Genomic DNA, 27,991 nt, shown 5'->3' with positions numbered 1-27,991 from the left:
ACTTCCTACCGGGGTTAAGCACCCTTTTAGAGCTCCTACATGTGTTATTGCGCAAAGGTGAGAACTGGGTATGGGGAAAAAACAAAGTAATTGCTTTTGAGAAAGCCAGAAACATTTTATGCTCCAACAAGCTGCTTGTATTGTAAAACCCATGTAAAAGATTTGTGCAAGCATGTGACGCGTCGTTGTACGGAGTCTGGTGTGTATTACAACAAGCTAATGTTGCGGGGAAGTTGCAACCTGTCGCCTATGCTTCCAGGAGCTTGTATAAGGTCGAGAGGGCCTACAGCATGATTGAGAAAGAGTCATTAGCATAAGAACATAAGAATTAGGAACAGGAGTAGGCCATCTAGCCCCTCGAGCCTGCTCCGCCATTCAACAAGATCATGGCTGATCTGGCCGTGGACTCAGCTCCACTTACCCGCCCACTCCCCGTAACCCTTAATTCCCTTATTGGTTAAAAATCTATCTATCTGTGACTTGAATACATTCAATGAGCTAGCCTCAACTGCTTCCTTGGGCAGAGAATTCCACAGATTCACAACCCTCTGGGAGAATAAATTCCTTCTCAACTCGGTTTTAAATTGGCTCCCCCGTATTTTGAGGCTGTGCCCCCTAGTTCTAGACTCCCCGACCAGTGGAAACAACCTCTCTGCCTCTATCTTGTCTATCTCTTTCATTATTTTAAATGTTTCTATAAGATCACCCCTCATCCTTCTGAACTCCAACGAGTAAAGACCCAGTCTACTCAATCTATCATCATAAGGTAACCCCCTCATCTCCGGAATCAGCCTAGTGAATCGTCTCTGTACCTCCTGCAAAGCTAGTATATCGTTCCTTAAGTAAGGTGACCAAAACTGCATGCAGTACTCCAGGTGCGGCCTCACCAATACCCTATACAGTTGCAGCAGGACCTCCCTGCTTTTGTACTCCATCTCTCTCACAATGAAGGCCAACATTCCATTTGTCTTCCTGATTACCTGCTGCACCTGCAAACTAACTTTTTGGATTCAAAGAGTTTCATGCACAAGGACGCCCAGGTCCCTCTGCACCGCAGCATGTTGTAATTTCTCCCCATTCAAATAATATTCCCTTTTACTGTTTTTTTTTCCAAGGTGGATGACCTCATACTTTCAGACATTGTATTCCATCTGCCAAACCTTAGCCCATTCGCTTAACCTATCTAAATCTCTTTGCAGCCTCTCTGTGTCCTCTACACAACCCGCTTTCCCACTAATCTTTGTGTCATCTGCAAATTTTGTTACACTACACTCTGTCCCCTCTTCCAGGTCATCTATGTATATTGTAAACAGTTGTGGTCCCAGCACCGATCCCTGTGGCACATCACTAACCACCGATTTCCAACTTGAAAAGGACCCATTTATCCCGACTCTCTGCTTTCTGTTAGCCAGCCAATTCTCGATCCATGCTAATACATTTCCTCTGACTCCGTGTACCTTTATCTTCTGCAGTAATCTTTTGTGTGGCACCTTATCGAATGCCTTTTGGAAATCTAAATACACCACATCCATCGGTACACCTCTATCCACCATGCTCGTTATATCCTCAAAGAGTTCCAATAAATTAGTTAAACATGATTTCCCCTTCATGAATCATGTTGCGTCTGCTTGATTGCACTATTCCTATCTAGATGTCCTGCTATTTCTTCCTTAATGATAGCTTCAAGCATTTTCCCCACTACAGATGTTAAACTAACCGGCCTATAGTTACCTGCCTTTTGTCTGCCATTTTTAAACAGAGGCGTTACATTAGCTGCTTTCCAATCCACTGGTACCTCCCCAGAGTAGATTATAACGAATGCATCTGCTATAACTTCCGCCATTTCTTTCAATACCCTGGGATGCATTTCATCAGGGGACTTGTCTACCTTGAGTCCCATTAGCCTGTCCAGCACTACTTTCCTAGTGATAGTGATTGTCTCAAGGTCCTCCCTTCCCACATTCCTGTGACCAACAATTTTTGGCATGGTTTTTGTGTCTTCCACTGTGAAGATCGAAGCAAAATAATTGTTTAAGGTCTCAGCCATTTCCACATTTCCCATTATTAAATCCCCCTTCTCATCTTCTAAGGGACCAACATTTACTTTAGTCACTCTTTTCCGTTTTATATATCTGTAAAAGCTTTTACTATCTGTTTTTATGTTTTGCGCAAGTTTACTTTCATAATCTATCTTTCCTTTCTTTATTGCTTTATTAGTCATTCTTTGCTGTCGTTTAAAATTTTCCCAATCTTCTAGTTTCCCACAAACCTTGGCCACCTTATACGCATTGGTTTTTAATTTGCTACTCTCCTTTATTTCCTTGGTTATCCACGGCTGGTTATCCCTTCTCTTACCGTCCTTCTTTTTCACTGGAATATATTTTTGCTGAGCACTATAAAAGAGCTCCTTAAAAGTCCTCCACTGTTCCTCAATTGTGCCACCGTTTAGTCTGTGTTTCCAGTCTACTTTAGCCAACTCTGCCCTCGTCCCACTGTAGTCCTCTTTGTTTAAGCATAGTACGCTCGTTTGAGACACTACTTCCTCACCCTCAATCTGTATTACAAATTCAACCATACTGTGATCACTCATTCCGAGAGGATCTTTTACTAGGAGATCGTTTATTATTCCTGTCTCATTACACAGGACCAGATCTAAGATCGCTTGCTTCCTTGTAGGTTCTGTAACATACTGTTCTAAGAAACAATCCCGTATGCATTCTATGAATTCCTCCTCAAGGCTACCCTGTGCGATTTGATTTGACTAATCGATATGTAGGTTAAAATCCCCCATGATTACTGCCGTTCCTTTTTCACATGCCTCCATTATTCCCTTGATTATTGCCCACCCCACCGTGAAATTATTATTTGGGGGCCTATAAACTACGCCCACCAGTGACTTTTTCCCCTTACTATCTCTAATCTCCACCCACAATGATTCAACATTTTGTTCCTTAGAGCCAATATCGTCTCTCACAACTGCTCTGATATCTTCCTTTATTAACAGAGCTACCCCACCTCCTTTCCCTTCTTGTCTATCTTTCCGAATTGTCAGATACTCCTGTATTTTAATTCCCAGTGTTGGCCACCCTGCAACCACGTTTCTGTAATGGCCACCAAATCATACCCATTTGTAATGATTTGTGCCGTCAACTCATTTACTTTATTTCGAATGGTGCGTGCGTTTAGGTAGAGTGTTTTAAAACTAGTTTTTAAACCATGATTTTTAGTTTTGACCCCTCCTGCAGCCCCTTTATATTCATACATATTGTCCCTTCCTATCACCTTGTGGTTTACACTTACCCCAGTGCTACTCGGCTCTGTTACCTCCTGCCTTTTGCATTCTTTCTTGGGATCCTGTTCATCTGAGCTTTCACCCATTCTAACTAGCTCAGAGCCCTCTCCTGTGTTCCGAATATTCCTTGCATTGAGGCACCGAGCTTTCATGCTTGCCTTTTTATTACACTTTGACCTTTTAGAATTTTGCTGTACAGTGGCCCTTTTTGTTTTTTGCCTTGGGTTTCTCTGCCCTCCACTTTTACTCATCTCCTTTCTGTCTTTTGCTTTTGTCTCCTTTTTGTTTCCCTCTGTCTCCGTGCATTGGTTCCCATCCCCCTGCCATATTAGTTTAACTCTCCCTAACAGCACTAGCAAACACTCCCCCTAGGACATTGTTTCCGGTCCTGCCTAGGTGCAGACCGTCCGGTTTGTACTGGTCCCACCTCCCCCAGAACTGGTTCCAATGCCCCAGTAATTTGAATCCCAACCTGCTGCACCACTGCTCAAGCCACGTATTCATCTGAGCTATCCTGCGATTCCTACTCTGACTAGCACGTGGCACTGGTAGCAATCCCGAGATTACTACTTTTGAGGTCCTACATTTTAATTTAGCTCCTAGCTCCTTAAATTCGTCTCGTTGGACCTCATCCCTTTTTTTTACCTATATTGTTGGTATCAATGTGCACCACGACAACTGGCTGTTCACCCTTCCTTTTCAGAATGTCCTGCACCTGCTCCGAGACATCCTTGACCCTTGCACCAGGGAGGCAACATACCATCCTGGAGTCTCGGTTGCGGCCGCAGAAACGCCTATCTATTCCCTTTACAATCGAATCCCCTATCATTATCGCTCTCCCACTCTTTTTCCTGCCCTCCTGTACAGCAGAGCCAGCCACGGTGCCATGAACTTGGCTGCTGCTGCCCTCCCCTGATGAGTCATCCCCCTCAACAGTACTCAAAATGGTCTATCTGTTTTGCAGGGGGATGACCGCAGGGGACCCCTGCACTACCTTCCTTGCACTGCTCTTCCTGCTGGTCTTCCATTCCCTAGCCGCCTGTGGACCCTTCCTGCGGTAAGACCAACTCGCTACACGTGCTACTCACATCATTCTCAGCATCGTGGATGCTCCAGAGTAAATCCACCCTCAGCTCCAATTCCGCAACGTGGACCATCAGGAGCTGGAGGCAGATACAATTCCCGCACACGTAGTTGTCAGGGACACCGGAAGTGTCCCTGAGTTTCCACATGGTACAGGAGGAGCATATCACGTGACCAAGCTCTCCTGCCATGACGTAACCCTTAGATACACTTAAATTGGCAACAACAATGCTAAAGTTTACTCGCTGTTATAGAAGAGAAAAAAGAAAAACTACTCACCAATCACCAGCCAATCACTTACCCCCTTGACTGTGACATCACCTTTCTGTTTCTTTCTACTTCTTTTTTGCCTTCCCCCTGTAGCTGCACAAGCCTCTCGCCGACCCCGGACTCACGCTTCTCGCTGAACTCGTGCTGTTCCTGGTCTCACTGGCCTTTTGTAGGCCTCTCCGATCCCCGGAATTCCCGCCTCACACCGAACTCACGCTGCTCCTTGTCTCGCTGGCCTTTTGTAGGCCTCTCCGATCCCCGGAACTCCTGTCTCTCAGCGAACTCGCGCTGCTCCTGGTCTCACTGGCCTTTTGTAGGCCTCTCCGATCCCCAGAACTCCCGCCTCTCGCTGAACTCCGCGTGTGTGTTCGGGGTAAAGAAAATGCATCAGTACCTGTTTGGCCTCAAATTTGAGCTGGAAACCGATCACAAGCCCCTCATATCCCTGTACACTGAAAACAAGGGGATAAATACTAATGCCTCAGCCCGCGTACAAAGGTGGGCACTCGCACTATCAGCGTATAACTATACCATCCGCCACAGGCCAGATACCGAGACCTGTGCGGATGCTCTCAGTCGGGGGTGGACATGGCGCAGCCCGCAGACTTGTTGATGGTCATGGAAGCATTTGAAAATGATAAATTACCTGTCACGGCCCGCCAAATTAGGACTTGGACCAGCCAAGATCCTCTGCTGTCCCTAGTAAAAAACTATATGGTGCATGGGGGCTGGGCCAGCATCCCCGTTGAAATGCAAGAGCCAATCAAGCCGTTCCAGCGGCGAAAGGACAAGCTGTCCATTCAGTGCTACCAAAAAAGGGCAGGGAGACGTTCATCTCGGATCTCCATAGCACACACCCGGGTATAGTAATGATGAAAGCGATAGCCAGATCCCATGTATGGTGGCCCGGTATCGACTCTGACTTTAGAGTCCTGTGTACAGCAATGCAGTGTATGTGCTCAGTTGAGCAACGCACCCAGAGAGGCACCACTAAGTTTGTGGTCCTGGCCCTCCAGACCGTGGTCGAGGATCCATATCGACTATGTGGGCCCGTTTCTCAGTAAAATGTTCCTGGTGGTGATGGATGCTTTTTCAAAATTGATTGAATGTGAAATAATGTCGGGAAGCACTGCCACTGCCACCATTGAAAGCCTGAGGGCCATGTTTGCCACCCACGGCCTGCCTGACATACTGGTCAGTGACAACAGGCCATGTTTCACCAGTGCCGAATTTAAAGAATTCATGACCTGAAATGGGATTAAACATGTCACCTCGGCCCCATTAAAACCAGCCTCCAATGGGCAGGCAGAGTGGGCAGTACAAACAATCAAACAGAGCCTTAAACGAGTCACAGAAGGCTCACTCCAAACCCACCTGTCCCGAGTACTGCTCAGCTACTGCACGAGACCCCACTCGCTCACAGGGGTGCCCCCGGCTGAGCTACTCATGAAAAGGACACTTAAAACCAGACTCTCACTGGTTCACCCCAACTTGCATGATCAGATAGAGATCAGGCGGCAGCAACAAAATGTAAACGATGGTCGCACCACTGTGTCACGGGAAATTGATCTGAATGACCCTGTGTATGTGCTAAACTATGGACATGGTCCCAAGTGGATCGCGGGCACGGTGATAGCTAAAGAAGGGAATAGGGTGTTTGTAGTCAAACTAGACAATGGACAAATTTGCAGAAAGCACCTGGACCAAACGAGGCTGCGGTTCACAGACTGCCCTGAACAACCTACAGCAGACATCGCCTTTTTCAAGCCCACAACACACACCCAAACGATCCACGCCGGACCAGGAAATCGAACCCATCACGCCCAACAGCCCAACAAGGCCAGGCTCACCTAGCAGCCCTGCAGGGCCAACAACACGCCAGCCCAGCGAGGGCACAGCCAACACACCAGAACAGACATTTGTACCGAGGCAGTCCACCAGGGAAAGAAAGGCTCCCGACCGCCTCACCTTGTAAATAGTTTTCACTTTGACTTTGGAGACGGAGTGGGGGGTGGGGAGGGGGGCGGCAGGGGGGGGTGATGTGGTGTATCTGTAAAGCATGGACTCCCATGTTCCGCCACTGGGAGCACTGTATATAAGCCAGCCCCTAAGGCCTGTTCCTCACTCTGGAGTGTCTTAATAAAGACTGAGGTCACTGTTACTTTAACCTCCCTGTGTGCAGCCTCATCTGTGTTTGGAACACAACAATAACAAAAACAGGTTATCTGGTCATTATCACATTGCTGTTTGTAGGAGCTTGCTGTGTGCAAATTGGTGGCTACATTACAACAGTGACCACACTCCAAATGTACTTCATTGGCTCTAAAGCGCTTTGAGACATCCGGTGGTCGTGAAAGGTGCTATAAAATTGTAAATCTTTTTTCTTCTTTACAGTTATGTAATAAATGTGCTTACGGGCAGCAGTGAGATGATTGACTAATTAATCTGTTATTTGGCGGTATTGGTTAAGGGAGGAATGTTGACAAATTATTATTAAATGAACAGGTTAGAATGATGAATAATATGGGAAATGGAGTATCCACAAGTGACAAAAGATGATGTGGCAGAAACAGAGATTAATTGGATGGAAGCATCCTGGCGGAATAGGGGGTTAAGATGCACAGTTGGAACTGAGCAGAGGGCATTTGTTCTCTGTACCTGACCCATGCTATACATAACCTGCAAGTGCCTGCTGCAAACAATGGGTGGAAAAATATGCAAAAATATTCCATTCAGCAAATGAAACGTGCAGACAAAAAACTTCCCCCTCCACAAACATTACATTTAAAATAAAAATGAAATACACCTGAAACTAAATAAACTAATTGAATCCATCCCTCTAAGTGGAGTTAGAGCCTCGATTGCTCCAGTGGCACGTGATTTACCGGAGCACCACATACCCTGCTTCACCCATTGGCCTCCTCCGAGGCACTTTTACTGATTGCCTTAGTGTTGATTATGAACCATCTTTGATGATGATGGTATGGCACACTTTAAATCATGTACGGTTCAAATGTTTTCAGCAGAGTTAAACGGCAGAGAGCAGGAAGAGCGCCACAGAAAAGATAGCAAGCCAGTAGGTCAATCTAAGCAACAAAAGGGAGAAAAGAGGGTGGAATTCTCCTTTAATCTATTTGATACTGGATTACAGGCAGTGTCTGAGATATTCCCTCTGCTCCCTGACCACCGCTGCAGAAGTGCCATGGTGAAATGCAACGGAGTATTTGACAAATTACATGTCTAATAAATACATTAGACTTGATGGAACTATTAGCTGTCATGGAAATCCTATGCACAGGAGAATGACCATATATAGCAGGCAGAGCTGTTGCTGATGCTGCTAGAATCTGGAATGTCTGACTCTTAACCCAGGAATGGATTCTGTTGCACTAAAATAATGAATTTTCTGAAGAAGCGAGCCGCAAAAACGCCGGATATTCTGTATCGGAGGCAAGGCTGTATGTTTGCACCAATGTCTTAAGATTGCAGCTCTGTTGCTAAGGCGTTTCTGCTGCCTTGAATGCACTCCGCTCCTTATATTTTCGGTGTCTGCTACTGTGGAGCGTGGACCTGTGTTAACCCATCCCGCTGCAGTGCAGCAGCTGCAGAACAAATTGTCACCTAGTTGAAGTCAAAACCATTCGGAGGTTAGGTGAGACCTATTTAGCAAGTCTGCCGACGGAGGAATTGTTGTTTTCAGCTCACCACCGCCGGCAGCTTTCCTCGCCGGGGATAACAGTGGAATTAAGGTTGTGATCGGAGGCTCGAAGTGTTCCACCACGAGGTAAGCGGCAGCCTTCTCACTATATGAAAAATCCTTGGTACCCGCTCCCCCTCCCCCTCCCCACTAGCATTTCCTGACTTGATAATCACTGAATTTGCAGCACAGTACTATGAGACCAGCGCATGTATTCAGCACTCAACAGCCCTTTCGAATGATCTATTTCGAGATGGAAGAGGAAATTCAAATGCAAAAGCAAGGTAGGCTTGCGTGTCGTGTATGTCGTGCTGCTCGCTGTGCTGCTGTTCCGTGAGTTTTATTCTTGTGAGGATGCGGGGCGACCCATAGTCTGATTAGTGAGGATGATTTAGGTGGCAACAGCCTCAAAGTAGCACCATTTAAAGGGATTGTCTGCATTGTATTTGCTGTAAGCTTCTTCAATTTAGAAGCATGATCACAGAACGGCAAATCCTCAATTAAAAATAAACAGATCAGATTCTTGAGCGGCATTTGTTATCTTCAGGATTTAAAGATGCCATCAAACCGAAATGATCTCTTTTTAAGCTGGTATTTTATTTTGATAAAAGAGACTGCTGTAAAGGACACGTGTCGCGATTCAATTTTTGTATCCAGGCATTGAATGGGTTTCTGAAGCTTACGTTTCCCTTTTATGCTGTTGAGTGAGAGGGAACAGAGCCAGTGAATTATTTCCCCCAACTAACCCATTCTTACAGACCTGCACACCAGTCTCCATATTGTGCCTGTATCTACTGCAACAGCCAGAGCATAAATGAAACTGTCGGTTTTGGGCACTAGCTTTCTTCTGGGAGATTTTAATTTTAAGTTCCCCGCTGTTTACATGTTCCAAAAAAAATTTTAACTTAAAAAAAAAAATCGGTTTTGTTTTTTGTGGCAAGGATGACCAGCAGATGGAGGGGTCTGGCATTCAAAATAAATAGTTACAGGTTGAATCTGAAAACTAGAGGAAGAGAATTTGATCCTTTTGACGATTTGATTACCGGAATAAAAAATTGCCAGGATCTCAAATGTGTTAGTGATATTTTTGAGGAGATTATAGTGAGTTTGTGACATTAATTGTCCACTTTGTTGAACAAATATCAAACATCTCTATTTACAAAATGTAGGCTAAGTTCAAACTAAGTGAGTCCGAGAGAGTTGAAGGCACTTCATCGTTCTGCAGTATCTGGTTCTGCTCACTTTACTATTGCATAATTAAAACGCCGTTAGCACCTCAGCATGGCGTTTTTGGACAGGCTTCGAACTGGAAAAAGATTGTGCTGAAAAACGAGGCTCTGTTGCCACTGAAGAAACTTCGTATTACAGTGCAAACTTTTACAACGCAGGGTGTGTACTGTTAAATCGAACTGACGTTAAAGCTAGTATAGGAAAGATACAATTGTAGCATCAGAATTTTGCTGACGTGATGTTGTCATTGCCATCCTCATGATGTTCTGTGGGATACTCTGCCACAAACCATTCCTTTTTTAAGATACAAATTGTTTCGTTCAACTTTATATTTGCCAAGTCCACCAACTGCAATAGAATCTTAAAACAATACCAGATACATGAAAACTTGTTTGCAAAACTTATCTTTGTTCGCTTGCTTACACATACAGCAATAATGACATCATTAATGATGCCAAAAAATCACTGTTGAGGACAGTGTTCCTTTAATTGCCTGAAGAATTGCTTCAGGCAGGGTTCTGACTCTCATTCCTGACTGCTGGATAGGTGAAGGAGGGGTAGCAACCCTTCAGAGAATTTAGCAGACCACAGTGGATCTCCTGTCAGTAAATGCTGTTCTGAATCCACTCAGGACATCTCGGGTGCATATTGGCGGCAATTTTTTGCTTTAGCCTGCCGACTTTGAACTTCCGTGATAGGAGACAATTCTCTCCCCAATCCCCATGCACGATGTAATTTCAACACTTGTGTATCTCAGAATGGGGTGGTTTCTCAATTTGGTACGTAGGTGTAAAATCGACATTGTGGATCAGATACCTGTTATAAAAACTACCTGATTTTCAACTCCTTTCTCTCTAATATTGTAAGTAAGCAATTTCTTGCTTGTAGGCGTTTGGCACAACAGCCAAGCCTCACCAATTCTCTAATCTATCCACCAAGACGCCAGGCTCCGAGAGGTAAGAGAAAAGAGTGACTGTTATGTGTGTGTGTGCGCGGCATATCTATCTATCTATATCTATCTATCTATCTATCTATCTATCTATCTATCTATCTATCTGTGTGTGTGTATATACATACATACACAAACACACACACCATTTCCATGGCATTGTAGAAGACCAAGTATAGTCTTTAGATCAAGTGGGGTTAGAGGCCAGGAGTCAATTGGACCGGGGCGAGCAAATGCTCAATTCATACATTATTTTTATATTTCTAATATAACTTATGACCACATTTATAATGGATGCAGCATGACAAGTTTACATAAAGCAATACAAACATGGACACAGAAATTTATAATGTGCAACTTGTCAACTTTACCAATCATAAGATTTATAATATGTAGGTGTGTGTGTGTGCGTGTAGATATCATAGACTAGAAATTCATCTAAGGCGGCAGTGCAAAGCGGGCGGTATCGATTCAGCCATCAGTTATATGCCCTGGCCGATATTCAGTTCCATTGACTACAATTGGACTTAATATCGGGCAGAGTATATAACAGGCGGCCAAGTGATACCACCTTCTTTGCGCTACCGCCCATGTCTTGTGCATTCTTGTGTGTTCTATCTGTCAACTTTTCTATTTTAAATTCCTATGTCCACAATTATTAAATTGCCTATGTAAACTTGTCATGCTGTAATTACTCCCTCCCACCAGTAGCGGTGCTCTAATGCCTTATTTTTGTATTTCTCTGCAGTACTATCTATGCTCTCTCATTCTATTTCCCTGCTACCTAATTTGCTTCGTGTTGCTATTTACAAATAATCATATAAAATAAAGTATTATTTAAAAATAAGGACCGAATGAGTGACTTTAAAATAAGGGCTGCTTTGTGTACATGACCCAGTATAATTATTCCTCACCCTCGAACCCCATTTCTCTGGAATCCTGAGGTGTGAGGAGTGCTGTATAAATTTATTTATTTTTGCTCATTTGGAGAGACAATATAGAAAATCGATCTTAGCGCTCTTTTTAAAAAAAATAAAAAAAAATTCCTACCTGTTTTAGTTATAACATTTTTGCTCCACTTCTTTTAAGAACATCATAGGAGTAGGCCAGTCGGTCCTTCGAGCCTGCTCTGCCATTCAGTAGGATCATGGCTAATCTTTGACCTCAACTCCACTTTCCTGTCCTATCTCCACATGTTGTTCCCTTAGTATCCAAAAATCTATCGATCTCTGCCTTGAATATACTCAACGACTGAGCAATCACAGTCCTCTGGGGTAGAGAATTCCAAAGATTCACAATCCTTTTGTGAGAAGAAATTTCTCCTCATCTCAGTCCTAAATGGCTGGCCCCTTATTCTGAGAATATGACCCTAGCTCTAGACGTTCCAGCCAAGGGAAACAGCCTCCCAGCATCTACCTTGTCAAGCTCCTTAAAAATTTTATACATTTCAATGAGATCACCTCTAATTTCTCTAAACTCGAAGGAATATTTTCCTCTAAGTTTCTCCCTCCCTGACCTATAATATGCATTATTCAGAAAAGAAGCAGGGACCTTTTCACAGGCCTCAAACCATTCACTAAGAATTGTGTGAACATGGTTTAGGGTGCTTGCAGCTTTCTAACCCATTAATCAATTCATTCACCTTGCACAATTGTTTTAATGCATGTAATTCAGTGCGACAGAAGGGAGAGAGTAAGAAAAATAACCTTTCTCCCTTCTATTCTGGTGAATCGCACATCACAGTAATACTGCAAGATGGATGATTGGGAATGTTGTGGCAATGCTGTCAGCCATCACACATTTAGTCCCTTGGGGAAGTGTATGACTTTCCCTGACTGACCAAGATCCTAACTTCACTGTGCATGTAGCTGTAAGCACATCCGTGAATGCTGTCCTTCTATTGTTGACAAAACAAGGAACACCTCAAGTTAGGATGAAACTTGGTGATGTAACTTTAATCTGTTGGTGTTTTTTTTCTGTTAAATCAGTTTCTACGGTGAAATGGTACATTGAGACATCAGGGTGATAATGTCTGTGGTTGGGCTTGGATAACTTTTTTTTCTTCTAATTTTTCCATCTAGAATTAGTAATAATGTATACAAATCAGGTTGGGTTTGGAATCCTACTGGGATCAAATCAGCTTATCTTGTTTTCTCTCCATTATCTATAAATTAGTCATAGCTTGACTTGTATTTTAAAATGCCCTCTAAATATGAAGGGGAGTGGTTCGTACACTGGCACAGCAACCATCAAATAATGGTGGGCTCATACACCAGGTTTTACAGCAACTTCCTTATTCACCTCTGACACTGGAGCACTCCATTCAATTCTCTGAGTCAGAAAGTTGTGGGTTCAAGTCCCACTCCAGGAACTTGAGCACATAAATCTAGGCTGACACTCCAGTTCAATGCTGAGGAAGTGCTGCACTGTCGGATGAAATGTTAAACCGAGGCCCCGTCTGCCCCCTCAGCTGGACGTAAAAGATCTCATGGCACTATTTCGAAGAGTAGGGGACTTATCCCTGGTGTTCTGGCCAATATTTATCCCTCAATCAACATAACAACAACTGATTATCTGGTGGTTATCACATTGCTGTTTGTGGGAGTTTGCTGTGTGCAAATTGGTTGCCATGTTTCCCACATTCATCATCATCATCATCATCATCATCATAGGCAATCCCTCGGAGTCGAGGGTGACTTGCTTCCACATTAAAAATGAGCTCTCAGATGACTTCAGTCCAATGCGGGAGCTACAGTCTCTGTCACAGGTTGGACAGACGGTGGTTGAAAGTACAGGTTGAACCTTCCTTATCCGGAACCTTCTGGACCTGGCATGTTCTGGATAAGGGATTTTTCCGGACGAGGGGTGGTCACATTAAATTGGATGGTACAGGTACTGAGCAGGGGAATATTGGAGCTGGGAATGTGGTAGAGAGATCATGGGAGAGGAGGGGCTGTGGATCGCGGGGTCAGGCCAGCGATTGCGGGAGTTGGCAGAGAGGAAGGACTTCAATTTTTTCATGTCAGAGTTCTGCACATATGCCACCTAGTGGTCAGGAATGGCTCTGATCGAGGGTGGTTCCGGATAAGGGAGGTTCAACCTGTACGTTGATTGAAGTGCCTTTTTTTGAAGTGCTTGGGTTGTCATGTGCTCCTTCCGCCATATGCGCTTGGTCTCCGCTTGCTCCCCGCCAAGAGACTCGAAGTGTTCGACACCCTCACGGATTATTCTCTCCCATTTTGAGTGGTCTTGCGCCAGGGATTTCCATGTGTCGGTGGGGATGTTGAATGTTTACAAGGAGGCCTTGAGGGTGTCCTTGAAGCATTTCCTCTGCCCACCTGGGGCTAGTTTGCCCTGTCGGTGCTCCAAATAGAGTGCTTGCTTTGGGAGTCTCGTATTGGGCATGCCGATGATGTGACCCGTCCATCGGAGCTGATCGAGCGTTGTCAATGCTTCGATGCTGAGGATGTTGGCCTGCGCGAGAACATGGACGTTGGTGCACCTATCCTGCCAATGGATTTGCAGGATCTTCCTGAGGCACCGTTGATGGTACTTCTCCAGTGCTTTGATGTGACTGCTGTATATAGTCCATGTCTCAGAAGCATATACGAGGGCAGGTATCACTACTGCTCTGTGGACCATGAGCTTTATGCCAGTTTTAAGGTTCTGGTCTTCAAACACTCTATTCCTGAGGCGACTAAAGGCTGCGCTGGCACACTGAAGGCAGTGTTGGACCTCATCATCGATGACTGCCCTTGCTGACAGTAGGCTCCCGAGGTATGGAAAATGGTCCACGTTGTCCAAGGCTTCATCATGGATTTTGATAATCGGGAGGAGTGGGGGGGCAATACTGTGTGATGGGGGCAGGTTGATAGAACACCTTTTGTTTTACGGATGTTTAATGCAAGACCCATGCTCTCATATGCCATGTTGAATGTGTTGACGATGGTTTGGAGTTCGTCCTCCGAGTGAGCACAGACGCAAGCGTCATCTGCATATTATATTCCGATGACAGAGGATGGCACGACCTTGGATCTGGACTGAAGGCAATGAAGTTTGAACAGTTTTCCATTTGTTCTATAGATTATCTCCACTCCAGCAGGAAGCTTGCTGACAGTGAGATGTAGCATTGCAGCAAGGAAGATCGCGAAGAGCGTTGGTGCAATGACACAGCCTTGCTTCACCCGGGTTCGTACATGAATTGGGTTTGTGGTGGATCCATTGGTCAGGATTACAACATTACAACATTCCCACTTTACAACAGTGACTACACTCCAAAAGTATTTCATTGGCTGTAAAGCGCTTTGAGATGTCCATGCTCATGAAAGGCGCTATTTAAATGCAAGTCTTTCTTTCCCTGGATTACTAGTCCAGTAGAATAACCCCTACACGACCGCACCCTGTTACTTCATTAATTGAGATGAGAAGACCAATGGGTGACAAAGGTCACTTTTTTTTAAAATGAGAAATTTAAAAACAACCAAAGTTCATAAACAGAACAGAAACTAACAATGCACGCTTGGTACACCTGACAAATACAGGTGTTCTTTGGAGATAGCTTGTACAGAGGGTGGACAACAGGAAGGTGATGCATGTAAGCATAGAACAATGAGCATACATTGCCAACAACTAGTACACCAGAGCAATCTCACTCCTTAGTAATGCAGACCAATGATACTGAAACCAAGATTCTGTAAATAATCCATCAAGTACCATTTCCTAGCTGACATCAGTCAGCTGTGGCTCAGTGGGTAGCACCATTGCCTCTGAGTCAGAAGGTTGTGGGTTCAAGTCCCACTCCATGGACTTGAGCATAAAAAAAATCTAGGTGGATACTCCAGTGCAGTGCTGAGGGAGCACTGCATTGTTAGTGGTGCCATCTTTCAGATGAGTCAGTGGGCCTGAAATCCCAGTTTCTTCTTCCCGTGGGCATTCGACTAAAAGTAGAAACAAAGATGCATACTTACCGTTTTTGGTTGAACACTCACCAGAGATCCCGGACTCGTGGCCACCTCCTCTTGCGCAATGGAGCGAGTTCACGTTGGGATGTTCGTATGGGTCATGTAGGCCTGGACACCCAATCACGGTAAAGTATTTTCTCATTCATAGAAATAGGAGTTTCGTAAGTCCGAAACACTACATAAAACATTTTTTAAAAACATCTCACGTAAATACATTATAGAAATTAAAGTTGATAGCCAGAACTTGACAGATTGGAAAAGCCAGTTTTCGGCACATTACGCACCGAAAACCGGCTTTTGCGATGCCTTCCCAGGTCTGTACGCATTCCGTACAGACCAGGGGAGGCTGGAATTTCAGGGCCATTAAACGGAGGCTCCATCTGCTCTCTCAAGTGAATGTAAAAGATCCCATGGCACTATATTTTGAAGAAGAGCAGGGGAATTATCCCCGATGTCCTGGCCAATATTTATTCCTCAATCAACATAAAAAAAAAAGGATTATCTGGTCATTGCCACATTGTTTTTTGCGGGAGCTTGCTGTGCGCAAATTGACTGCCGCATTTCTTATATCATAGGCATTCCTTGGAATCGGGGGAAGACTTGCTTCCGCTCTTAGCATGAGTTCTTAGGTGGCTATACAGTCCAATACGAGAACCACAGTCTCTGTCACAGGTGGGCAGATAGTCGTTGAGGGAAAGGGTGGGTGGGACTGGTTTGCCCCATGATTTTTCCGCTGCCTGTGCTTGATTTCTGCACGCTCTCAATGACCAGACTCGAGGCGCTCAGCTTCCTCCCGGATGCACTTCCTCCACTTAGGGCGGTCTTTGACCAGGGACTCCCTGATGTTGGTGGGGATGTTGCACTTTATCAGGGAGACTTTGAGGGTGTTCTTGTAACGTTTCCACTGCGCACCTTAAACTCATTTGCCGTGAAGGAGTTCCGAGTAGAGCGCTTGCTTTGGGAGTCTCGTGTCTAGCTTGCGAACTGTGTGGCCTGCCCAGCGGAGCTGATCAAGTGTGGTCAGTGCTTCAATGCTGGGAATGTTTGCCTGGACGAGGACGCTAACGTTGGTGCGTCTGTACTCCCAGGGGATTTGTAGGATCTTGTGAAGACATCGTTGGTGGTATTTCTCCAGCGACTTGAAGTGTCTACTGTACATGGTCCAAGTTTTAGCCATAAAGGAGGGTGGGTATTATTACAGCCCTTTAGACCATGAGCTTGGTGGCAGTTTTGAGGGCCTGGTCTTCAAACACACTTTTTTTCCTCAGGCGACCGAAGGCTGCACTGGCGCACTGGAGGCGGTGTTGGATCTTGTCGTCAGTGCCTGTTCTTGTTGATACGAGGCTCCCGAGATAAGGAAAGTGGTCCACGTTGTCCAGGGCTGTGCCGTGGACCTTGATGACTAGGGGGCAGTGCTGTGCAGCGAGTTCAGGCTGGTGGAGTACCTTTGTCTTACGGATGTTTAGCGTAAGGTCCATGCTTTTGTACGCCTCAGTAAATACGTCGACTATGTCCTAGAGTTCAGCCTCTGCGCAGACGCAGGCCTCGTCCGTGTACTGTAGCTCGACGACAGAGGTTGGGGTGGTCTTGGACCTGGCCTGGAGATGGCAAAGGTTGAACAGGTTCCCACTGGTTCTGTAGTTTAGTTCCACTCCAGCGGGGGAGCCTGGCGACTGAGGTAGAGCATGGCAGCGAGGAAGATTAAAAGGTTTGTGGCGATGACGCAGCCCTGCTTGACCCCAGTCTGGAAGTGGATTGGGTCTGTGATGGCTCCGTTAGTAAGGATCACGCATTACAACAGCGACTACACTCAAAGTACTTCATTGGCTGCAAATGGCTTTGAGATGTCCAGTGGTCGTGAAAGGCGCTATATAAATCCAATCTTTCTTTCATGTTGTTTCATGCACCAAAATCCTACATTTGTGATCACCGCTCATGCGTATATATCTTTTCCAGAATTGCCAGTTCTGCTTAGAAATGCCATGCAACGAATTTTAATGCACACAGGCAAAGAACTCTCTTTACTAATGTAAAGAGGGCAATAGCTCCGCATTTCAAGTCAGTACGACATCCTACTCACGGATGAACTGACTGAGATACCTGAGAACATTTATGTTAAACTTGTATACAACCTTGGTTAGGTCACACTTAGAGTAATGTGCACAGTTCTGGTCTCCATATTCCAGAAAAGATATAGAAGCAATGGAGAAAGTGCAAAATAGATTTACAAGGATATTACCAGAACTGAGGGCACAACTATCAGGAAAGACCGAACAGGTTAGGGCTTATTTTTCTCTAGGAAAGGGAAGCTGGAAAGATGAAGGGTTTTGATAAGGTAGACGTAGAGAAGATGTCTCCACTTGTGGGGAGTCAGAAACTAAGGGCCATAAATGTAAGATAGTCACTAATAAATCCAATATGGATTTCAGGAGAAACTTCTTTACTCAGAGTGATGAGAATGTGGAAGTTGTTACCACGTGGAATGGTTGAGGTGAATAGGATAGATACATTTGAGGGGAAGCTAAATAAGTACACGAGGGAGCAAGGAATAGGATGTGTTAATAGGATGAGATGAAGTAAGGTGGGAGGAGGCATGTGTGGAACATAAACACCAGCATAAACCTGTTGAGTCAAATGCCCTTTTTCTGTGCTGTAAATTCTATGTAAAAAAAAATCCAATATTGCAGTTTTCCTACAGATCAGGATGCACAGACCTGGAAAACTTCAATAGCTCTGGACCTGCTCCCATTTTTAGTTTGGTATGCATATGTGAATGTGGAGGTGACTTTATATGCGTACCTAAATCCATTATCAGTTTATCAGACAGGCACTCCAATGGATTAAGGGACAGAGAATCTTGTATCTCAAACTGATGTAATAATGTTTGATTTGGATGTTTTGTTACCCACAGTGGAATAGTATACTTGGTTAATTGATTGAAATGTGTACAGCTCCAAAATAATAGAAATGGAATCGGGAACAACTGGCTTTTTTTTTGAAGACCTCACAAAAAATCTTCCCCTGCTCTAATATAATACCGTCAAAAGTAACCATTCACTCCAGAATGCTTCTGAAGCATTTGTGTTTGTCACAGTCTGTTCTTGAATTATGGTGTTAATGGAGTAAGTTGTATGCTGAAAACAACAGAGGAGCCAATCCTTGAACATGCCAAAGCTGCATCACTTATGTAGGAACCAATATTTGAAAACTGAGACCAACAATTTGAGTGATGGAGGAGCCAGTATCATATAGAATTACATTGAATTTACAGCACAGAAACCCATTCGGCCCAACAGATCGACCACCAGCTGAGAGGACTTGACAAGGTGGATGCAGCGAGGATATTTCCACTGATGGGGGAGATTCGAACTAGGGGGCATAATCTTAGAATAAGGGGCCGCCCATTTAAAACTGAGATGAGGAGGAATTTCTTCTGAGAGTTGTGAATCTGTGGCATTCGCTGCCTCAGAGCTGTGGAAGTTAGGACATTGAATAAATTTAAGACCGAGATAGACAGTTTCTTAACCGATAAGGGGTAATGGGGAGCGGGCAGGGAAGTGGAGCTGAGTCCATGATCGGATCAGCCATGATCGTATTAAATGGCAGAGCAGGCTTGAGAGGCCAAGTGGTCTACTCCTCCTATTTCTTATGTTCTTATGCTTCACATGAGCCTCGTGCCACCTTACTTCAAAATAATAGAGGGAGAAAATGGATTATGAGTAAACTAGCAAGAAATATAAAAACAGACAGTAAGAGCTTCTACAAGTGTATAAAAAGGAAGAGAGTAGCTAAAGTAAATGTTGGTCTCTTAGAGGATGAGACTGGGGAATTAATAATGGGAAACAAGAAAATGGCAGAGACTTTGAACAAATAATTTGTATCTGTCTTCATGGTAGACACTAAAAGCATCCCAATAATAGTAGAAAATCAGGTGGCAAAAGGGAGGGAGGAAATTGAAACAATCATTATCATTAGAGAAAAAGTATTAGGCAAACTAACAAACTAATGGGACTAAGGACTGACAAGTCCCCTGGACCTGATGACCTGCATCCCATGGTCTTAAAAGAAGTGGCTGCAGAGATAGTGGATGCATTGGTTGTAATCTTCCAAAATTCACTAGATTCTGGAAAGATCCCAGTGGAGTGGAAAACTGGAAATGTAACGCCCCTATTCAACAAAGGAGAGAGACAGATTGCCTAACTGGCCTATAGTTTCCTGCTAACATCTGTCATTTGGGAAAATGCTGGGATCCATTATTCACCATTATAGGCAGTCCCTCGGAATCGAGGAAGACTTGCTTCCACTCCTGAAGTGAGTTCTTTGGTGGCTGAATAGTCCAATACGAGAGCCACAGACTTTGTCACAGGTGGGACAGATAGTTATTCAGGGAAGGGGTGGGTGGGACTGGTTTGCCGCACGCTCTTTCCGCTGCCTGCGCTTGATTTCTGCATGCTCTCGCTGTTGAGATTTGAGTTACTCAGCAGCCTCCTGGATGCACTTCCTCCACTTAGAGCGGTCTTTGGCCAGGGACTCCCAGGTGTCAGTGAGGATGTCGCACTTTATCAGGGAGGCTTTGAGGATGTCCTTGTAACGTTTCCGCTACCCACCTTTGGCTTGTTTTCCGTGAAGGAGCTCCGAGTAGAGCGCTTGCTTTGGGAGTCTCGTGTCTGGCATGCAAACTATTAAGGAAGTAGTAGCAGGACATTTAGGAAATCATAATACAATCAAGTAGAGTCAACATAGTTTTATGAAAAGGAAATCGTATTTGAAAAATGTATTAGAGTTCTTTGAGGATGTAATGAGCAGGATGGATAAAGGGGAACCAGTAGATGTAGTGTATTTGGATTTCCAAAAAGCATTCGATAAGGTTACTACACAAGAGCTCATGGTGTTGGGGTAATATATTAGCATGGATAGCTGACTGACTGACAGAAAAGAGATTCGAGATAAATGGGCCATTTTCAGGTTGGCAAACTGTAACAAGTAGGGTGCCACAGTAATCATTGCTGGAGCCTCAACTATTTACAATCTATATTAATGACTTGGATGAAGGGACCGAGTGTATTGTAACCAAATTTGCTGATGATACAAAGATAGGTGGGAAAGCAAGTTGTGAGGAGAACACAAAGGGATTAGATAGGTTAAGTGAATGGGCAAAAATTGGCAGATGGAGTATAATATAGGAAAATATGAGGTTATCCACTTTGGTAGGAAGAATAGAAAAGCAAAATATTATTTAAATGGAGAGAAACTACAGAATGCTGCGGTACAGAGGGATCTGGGTTTCCTAGTACAGAAACACAAAAGGTTGGTATGCAGGTACAGCAAGTAATTAGGAAAGCAAATGGAATGTTGGCCTTTATGGCAAGGACAATGGAGTATAAAAGTCCTACTACAACTGTACAGGGCGTTTGTGAAACCACACCTAGAGTACTGTATTCAGTTTTGGTCTCCTTATTCATGGATGGATATACTTGCATTGGAGGCAGTTCAGAGAAGGTTCACTTGGTTGATTCCTGGGATGAAGGGGTTGTCTTGAGTGGTTGAGCAGGTTGGGCTTGTACTCATTGGAGTTTAGAAGAATGAGAGGTGATCTTATTGAAACATAAGATTCTGAGGGGGCTTGACAGGGTAGATGCTGAGAGGATGTTTCCCCTTGTGGGGGGATTTAGAACTAGGGGGCATATTTTCAGACATAGGGGTTGCCCATTTAAGATGGAGATGAGGAGGAATTTATTCTCTGAGCATTGTGAATTTCAGAGAGCTGTGTCAATGTGTCAGCCTTGAATATATTCAGTTATGAACTATAGGGGACTCGACGGTTATGGGGAACAGCAGGAAAGTGAAGTTGAGGCCAAGGTCGAATCAGCCATGATCTTTTTGAATGGAGGAGCAGGCCAGAGGGGCCATATGACCTACTCCTGCTCCTATTTCTTATGTTCTTATGTTCATTCTATCAACATATCCTTCTATTCCTTTCTCCTTCATGTACATATCTAGCTTGCCCTTAAATGTATCAGAGCAATTAGCTAGGCTAGTGACTGCATCCTTTTGATGGGTCGAAGTCCCGCTCTGCCCCAGATGTGTTGGGATTCTGCAGTAGTAGGAAATTCCCATCTCAATGTCTAGGCTCACATTTCAAAATTGGCCACTTGCATGACGTACCTGGTTGCCCCCATCCACGAATCAGCATCTTCCAGACAGTACAGGAGAAAACTGGAGGAAGGGGGATACTTGAAAGGATCCTCACCCACCATTCATGTCATGTCTCTGTATAAAATGGCATACGTCACCCACAGAAATGTTTTACCTTCAGCATATGCACACACTGCTTTAAAACAATAGGGATGTTATGTAATGTAACACATTCACTACTTAGGTCACTGATTTTTTTTCAGTTGCTCCCTTTGCTTTTGATTTGCATGTTCTCTACCTCTTCAGTTCTGATTTGCTGCAGTTTTGCTTTGAGATGATCAAGACGTTCCAACTGGCTGGAGTGTGTGTGTGGAATAAGCCTGATGTCGACAGGAAGCATTTAAAATATTCTACATGCATAACTGAACAACAAAATGGAGGGAAATTGTTGACTTTCTTTTAAACATTTGTCTATGAAAAGCTCTTGGGTTTATCATGCTTTTCCTAGGGGTGGAATTCCTCTTTCAGTCAAAATAAAAGAATGCATTTTTTCCATATATTTAATGACCTGTTAATGAAATTGCGGAATTGCAGTTTTGAAACACAGGATTTCTGAGAATTTTGTTTAGTTAGTGGTTCATTAGTTAGGCAGAAAAATTTGAATTGTCCTGTAAGTTAAGAATCTCACACCCATTTTGCTTTATTTCCATTGACCGAAAGGGTAATATCATTTGATTGACTTGCCAGTCAGAACTCTACACGTGCTGTACAAGTTATTTTATAGTAAACTAGTTGTCGTCATCTTCCATTGCTTTGCTTGTGGATGGTTGGGGACAGAGAGTGCCTGGTGTTTACTATAGTCCCGCTGCAGCCAGTCAGACTGCCTTGTTGGTTCACCCATCACTCTAATACAGACAGTTTTACTGAAGCAATTTCTCATATCACTGATGCAAGGTAAAATATTACATAACTTATGGATACAGAAAGACACAAGGCACACAGATATATGATATTTAGCTACCACTTCATGAAATGTGCTTATAGATGCAAGAACCTCTCAAATCCGGCATTCTTTGGTCCGGCAACCTCCCTGGTCCAACATCAATCCTGGCCGGGGGGGGAGGGGGGCGTGCGGGATCCGCAAAACTTGGCCTGATCGTTGACGGCAGCATTTGCAGCTGTACCCGGTGCGGTACTAGTGAATTTAGATATTTGTTTTTATTTAGTTACTGGTCATGAGAATGCAAGGCTGAGAGGTGAGAGTAACAACACAAGAACAAGGAAGGGGATTTCAGAATGAACAAATTGACTGCCTTTTACTGTGAAATGTGTACAGGTATAGTGGACAGAAGACTGTCAGATGAATGCATTATGCATTCAGCTGCTAGTCTCACGAGTGACTCTGGATGCGCATACACAAATCCAGCTTTGGGGGCGGGACATCATCTTGTCAGGCAGCGTTCAATAAAGCAGCGCGGAGAAGGAGCGTTGCGGGAGTTTTGGAGCTGGAGTGTGGCGGAGGCAGTCAGGGGCACGAGCGCGGTCATCATGGCCCAGTAAGTGGAAGGTCGGAGTGACCTCCCGTGGTCCGGCAAATTCTCTGGTCCGGCACAGGCCAGGCCCCGAGGGTGCCGGATTAGAGAGGTTTAACCTGTAACTTAATTTTATCTTCACTCTCCAACCTGTTGTTCATTTCCCCCCCCCCCCCCCCCCCCCCCCTCAACTCTACAGTGGATTTGTAATATTGGGCTAAGATACTAGTAGGAGAAAAATAAAGCATGTTTGTTTGTACAGTAAATCATAAGCAATGTTCAAAGCTAGGCTCGCTCTCAGAAAATGGCGTAGCTTGTTTTAATATTTAAATACACAGGAGCACCAGAATAGACGTTATATCAGGCCAGGTACCCAAGGGAGGGGCTACACCATTCAATTCAAATCCAATCACCTTGTGTCTTTTGTTTAAATACGTGTCTGGTAGCTCCTTTTGAGTTTGAGAGACACGTATTTAAATGTCATTGTCCCCTGTCATTTTTTTGAAAAGCATTTCTTAGCTTGTCTTGTTCAAATTGAGTAGTCTGTCTGAGGCCATTGAAGTGGATAGATGGACCAGAGATTCTGTGGACAGTCATCAGCATACCGTCATGTAAAGGTTAATATTTAGGAACGCTGTGTTCTTTGCAGTTCACATTGCAGTTTCACACGGCATATGGATTCTTCTTTTCTACCTTCCAAAGAGGGGTAGTTCAGGCAGTAAATACTGTAAATCTATAGTGCATATCATTGCTTCTGTTCAGTTATCTATTTTAATAAATCTGTTTGGCTGTTTACAGCCTAAACCACAGTCGAGTGAAGTACGTATTCTGCTGCCTTAAGAGGTCGAGGGAGATCATGTGCGGGCATGATATGCAGAAATTCAGTAATGAAGATCTTCTGTCCACCCCTGGGCTCTTTACAAATTATCTAATTATTGGTTGGGTAAAAGCACATTGTAGGTTATAGGGAACAAGGGTTTACCTACTGGAGTCATCTGAGACACTGAATCTGAGAAAAACAGCTAGAGTAAAAACACAAAATATAAAAGCACATTTTTTATTTATTTTATTTCTCCCTCCTCTTTCCCAAATCCTTCCATCTATTTCTCGGTTATTTATACTGCCCACAGTAAAATTGCAAATGAGCACAAATGGGCCCTTTTTAGTTTTCAGTGCAAACATTAGCCCAGTCTACAACCAACAGACATCAATAGAGTATTGAACAACATAGCCAAATCAGTAGCTAATCAATCAGAGAAAGTCATGATCCAACTGTACAGTGCCCTCGTCAGATTGTCTTGACTATTGCGGCCAGTTCTGGCCTTTAAGAAATAAGGGAGACATTCAAGGACTGGAATCACTGCAGAGAAGAGTAATGAGGTTGATCTCTCTCTGGTATAAAAGATCTGAGTCTGTGAGGAAACACTGGAAAAACTCGAGGGGGTGAAATTTCCTATGAGGGCGTAATCGGGAAGTTACACCCCAAATTATGTGCCGATGTCTATTTAGACGCAAATTTCCTGACAATCTCATTAGCATACATAAAATTTGTGTAAACAAGCAGAATTCAGTGTAAACAATCAGGGCTTGAGGAAAGCACCCAGCTCGCACCACATTACTTCTTAAAGCATCAAGCCATCTAACTATCACTCATGCATGTTACAGCTTGTTTAAGAAGCTTTTCAATTTTTAATGTGACAAGCTGATACCATAAAAATGTCTTGAAAAAAACAAAAAATCCACTGCAGGTCTCGGAGGATAAATAGTAAACAAATTGCAATAAAACATCAGAAAAATGACTTTGTTTCAGGCTGTGCCTACAATTCTGGAGTAAATTTTACACCCGTTTTGAAGCAACATAATTGCAGGAAATTTGCGTATGTGACTCTTTCGCCTAGGGACAGATATTATAATGAGCTGAGATATGTTCGGAAGCAGGGATCGATAGACAGGTGTAAATGAGTGAGGACATTGGAGCATAGCATAATTACACGCGTAACACATTTTCCCCCGAGGTCCCTTGATCTTTTATGCTGGGTATTTGCTTTATGCCCCAACTGATTTTTCATTGCTTTCCTCATTTAAGACACTCCTTAAAATCTAGTTCTTTGGCAAGCTTTTGGTCATCTGCCGTGATATCTTCTTATGTGGCTTGGTGTCAACTTTTTTTGTCTTATAACACTCCTGTAAAGCGCCATAGGACAATTTACTACATTAAAGGCGCTATATAAATACAAGTTGTTGTTGCTTTCCATTTCATCTTTTGAATTTTTGAGCCAATCGTGGTGGTTAACTTTACAGAAAGTGGTTGTTTGAGCCAATCATGAATTTTTGCCGAACAGATTCTTGACACTTTTTAGATGTGATGCTATTTATGTGCATTAGAAGCAAGACCTCTAAATATATAGATGTGTAGTCCCAGATTGCTATTTGTGTGCATTAGAAGCAAGACCTCTTAAATATATAGATGTGTAGCCCCAGGGGGCCAATATGGAAATGGAAATTAATGACCCTCGTGTACCATTGCCCCTATTTTTTTTGTTTGGCTGCTTCAGAGACAAAAAACAATAATTAAGGGACAAGTAGAGACGGACTTGTGGGTCTTCAATGCTGTCAGTCCTTTTTTTCTTGTGGTGTTCGCTGAGGAGAATAAAACTTTCTGATCGTCATCTTCAAAAAGAAAAGTGCAATTGGATCTCATGTCCACCAGAATAGGAGGTTGGGATCTCAGTTTAACATCTCATTCAAAAGACAGCACTCCAATAATGCAACACTCTCTCTACATTGCATTGAAGTGTATGTCCAGATCATGTGCTAAACTCCTGGTGTAAAGTTGAGCCCACAGCATTCTGATTTCAAGAGATGAGAGGGTTACCAATGCAACTGATGGACTTTCAGTTTTTTTAATGAAATTGTGAGCAAAACTCCAGCAGTTGCTGATTATTCCATGGGTAAAGTAGCAGTGATCTTCAGAACAGTGTTGGGGAAGGACCCTGGCAGTAGGCTCAGAAGAGGTAATGCATTGATGACCCGGAGCAGTCAATGGAGGAGGAACAATGGGTACTTGGAACAGATGCAGCTATAATGGAGTGTATCAGAAGATATGAGCTCCTTAGGGAGTTTTTATACGGTGGCAGTGTCTCCAAGCCAGGGTTGCCTCCTGAGGCAGTGCTGCAATGTCAACGAGGTATTGGGTACAGCTGGCTTTGTTCTAGTGGAAGAAGTTCTGTGTGTGACAGGCTCGAGTGCTCCAAGTTCTGTTTACATCAAGAGGTGGATTCAAAGCATCAGCACCTCTGCTGAGGCAACTTTTCATACAAGATCATGATATCAGGGAAAAGTCCATTCAGACCAGCAGTTTAAAAATTGCATTGCTTTTGCAGATCGTGCCGATTTCAGCCTTCCTGGAACCATGAAGTGACTGCTGGTTGAAATCAATACCATTGACAATGCACAACATGATGTGGGTTTTGGTGCTTGTGATGCACTTGCACCACCTTGTTTATGCTACAGAACCAACTCTGAAGGCAGGACTTCCTCCTTGAAACATTGCTATAATAGAAAAGGGCTACTAGATACAGCTATGCTTTTTCTTTCATTGACATTACTGTGCTGTTGAAAGAAAGATTCACATTCATGTAGCACTTTCACGATCTCAGAACTTCTCAAAGTGCCATATGGCCAATTAAGTTACTTCCTTTTTAAAGTGTAGTCACTGTTGTAATTGGGAAAAGTGGCAGCCAATTTGTGCACAGCAGGGTCCCACAAACAGCAACATGATAATGACCTGATAATCTGGTTTTTTTTAGTGATGTTGGTTGAGGGATAAGTATTGGCCAGGACACCGGGGATAACTCTCCTGCTCGTCTTTGAAATCGTGCCATGGGATCTTTTACGTCCACCTGAGAGGGCAGAAGGGGCCTTGGTTTAATGTTTCATTTGAAAGACAGAATGTTGGAATGAATTGCGTGGTAATTGTCAGTTTTCCCTGTGTGTTACAGGTTAATGTGTACAGACAAGAGAAGCGACTTTAACATTATATTTGTGAGGTAAGGTACTAAAGAGCACAAGTAGATGAAAATGTTTTTGAGAAGAGCTTTTCGCATTGTTATGCTGCAGGAGTTATCGTTTTGGCCTATCCTAATAGATGATTTACATTTTTCCATTCTGGCTTAGTTGATTGACAGCATGCTTAGTTGTGACTCAGAAGCTCTTGCCCCTTGTGATTCACGGATGGCATGTGTTTCATTATCTTGGATTACAGTGAAAGGTCCTTTTTAGCATTTTCTCGACCTATATTCCCTTGGGCTTGAGTAACTAATACAAGTTTATTCTACCACTCTGAGAGCTTGCATGACCCTTGAAGGTTTGTAGAATGTTCAGGGTTTTTTTTTTTGTTCCTGGTGAATATCATGGCCTTTGAACACTTAATGAAGGCAACATTGGAGCGATAGTTTTTGTTGGCATAATGGTCAAAATCAGCTGTCATATTTGAGAACTAGTAGATTACAGTTGGGATGCTGTTAACACTGTGTCATGGGTACCATCCGCGGCTAAGCAGTTAATTGTTCAGAAAATGAATTGAGTTGGTGTCATTGTTTAGGAGAAATTTGATCGTGACATTTTAAGCAGTTGGATGCAGTGCATTTATAGGAATCTTTTGGATTCAATTAGACCAGAATGCCACAAATCAATGAGTGGCTGTTGATATGTGCAATATAAATTCAAACAGGTGTGGAATATGAAGAAGTTACATGACGAACAGTGAAATTCTCCCTTCAATACCTCATTTGTGTTACAGCACTGCCTCTGGAAGTGGTGTAAATGACTTTGAAGATGGGG

At 43.7% G+C, this 27,991-nt stretch overlaps 1 long non-coding RNA gene across 1 annotated transcript in view; it reads left to right on the top strand.

Annotated features, from left to right (window-relative positions):
- Nucleotides 1–8,602: 8,602 nt before the first annotated feature.
- LOC139279383 (uncharacterized) overlaps nucleotides 8,603–27,991 on the top strand; it is a 182,048-nt gene continuing 162,659 nt past the window's right edge. The window contains exons 1-2 of the long non-coding RNA XR_011596459.1: nucleotides 8,603–8,626; nucleotides 27,151–27,198. This is a non-coding gene — a long non-coding RNA (uncharacterized lncRNA). The remainder of the gene's footprint in view (nucleotides 8,627–27,150; nucleotides 27,199–27,991) is intronic.

The sequence above is a fragment of the Pristiophorus japonicus genome, chromosome 14, assembly GCF_044704955.1.
Source record: "Pristiophorus japonicus isolate sPriJap1 chromosome 14, sPriJap1.hap1, whole genome shotgun sequence".
NCBI classification, from domain to species: domain Eukaryota; kingdom Metazoa; phylum Chordata; class Chondrichthyes; family Pristiophoridae; genus Pristiophorus; species Pristiophorus japonicus.
Note: the sequence above shows the minus strand (reverse complement) of the source record. Positions and strands in the feature narration are given on the sequence as shown.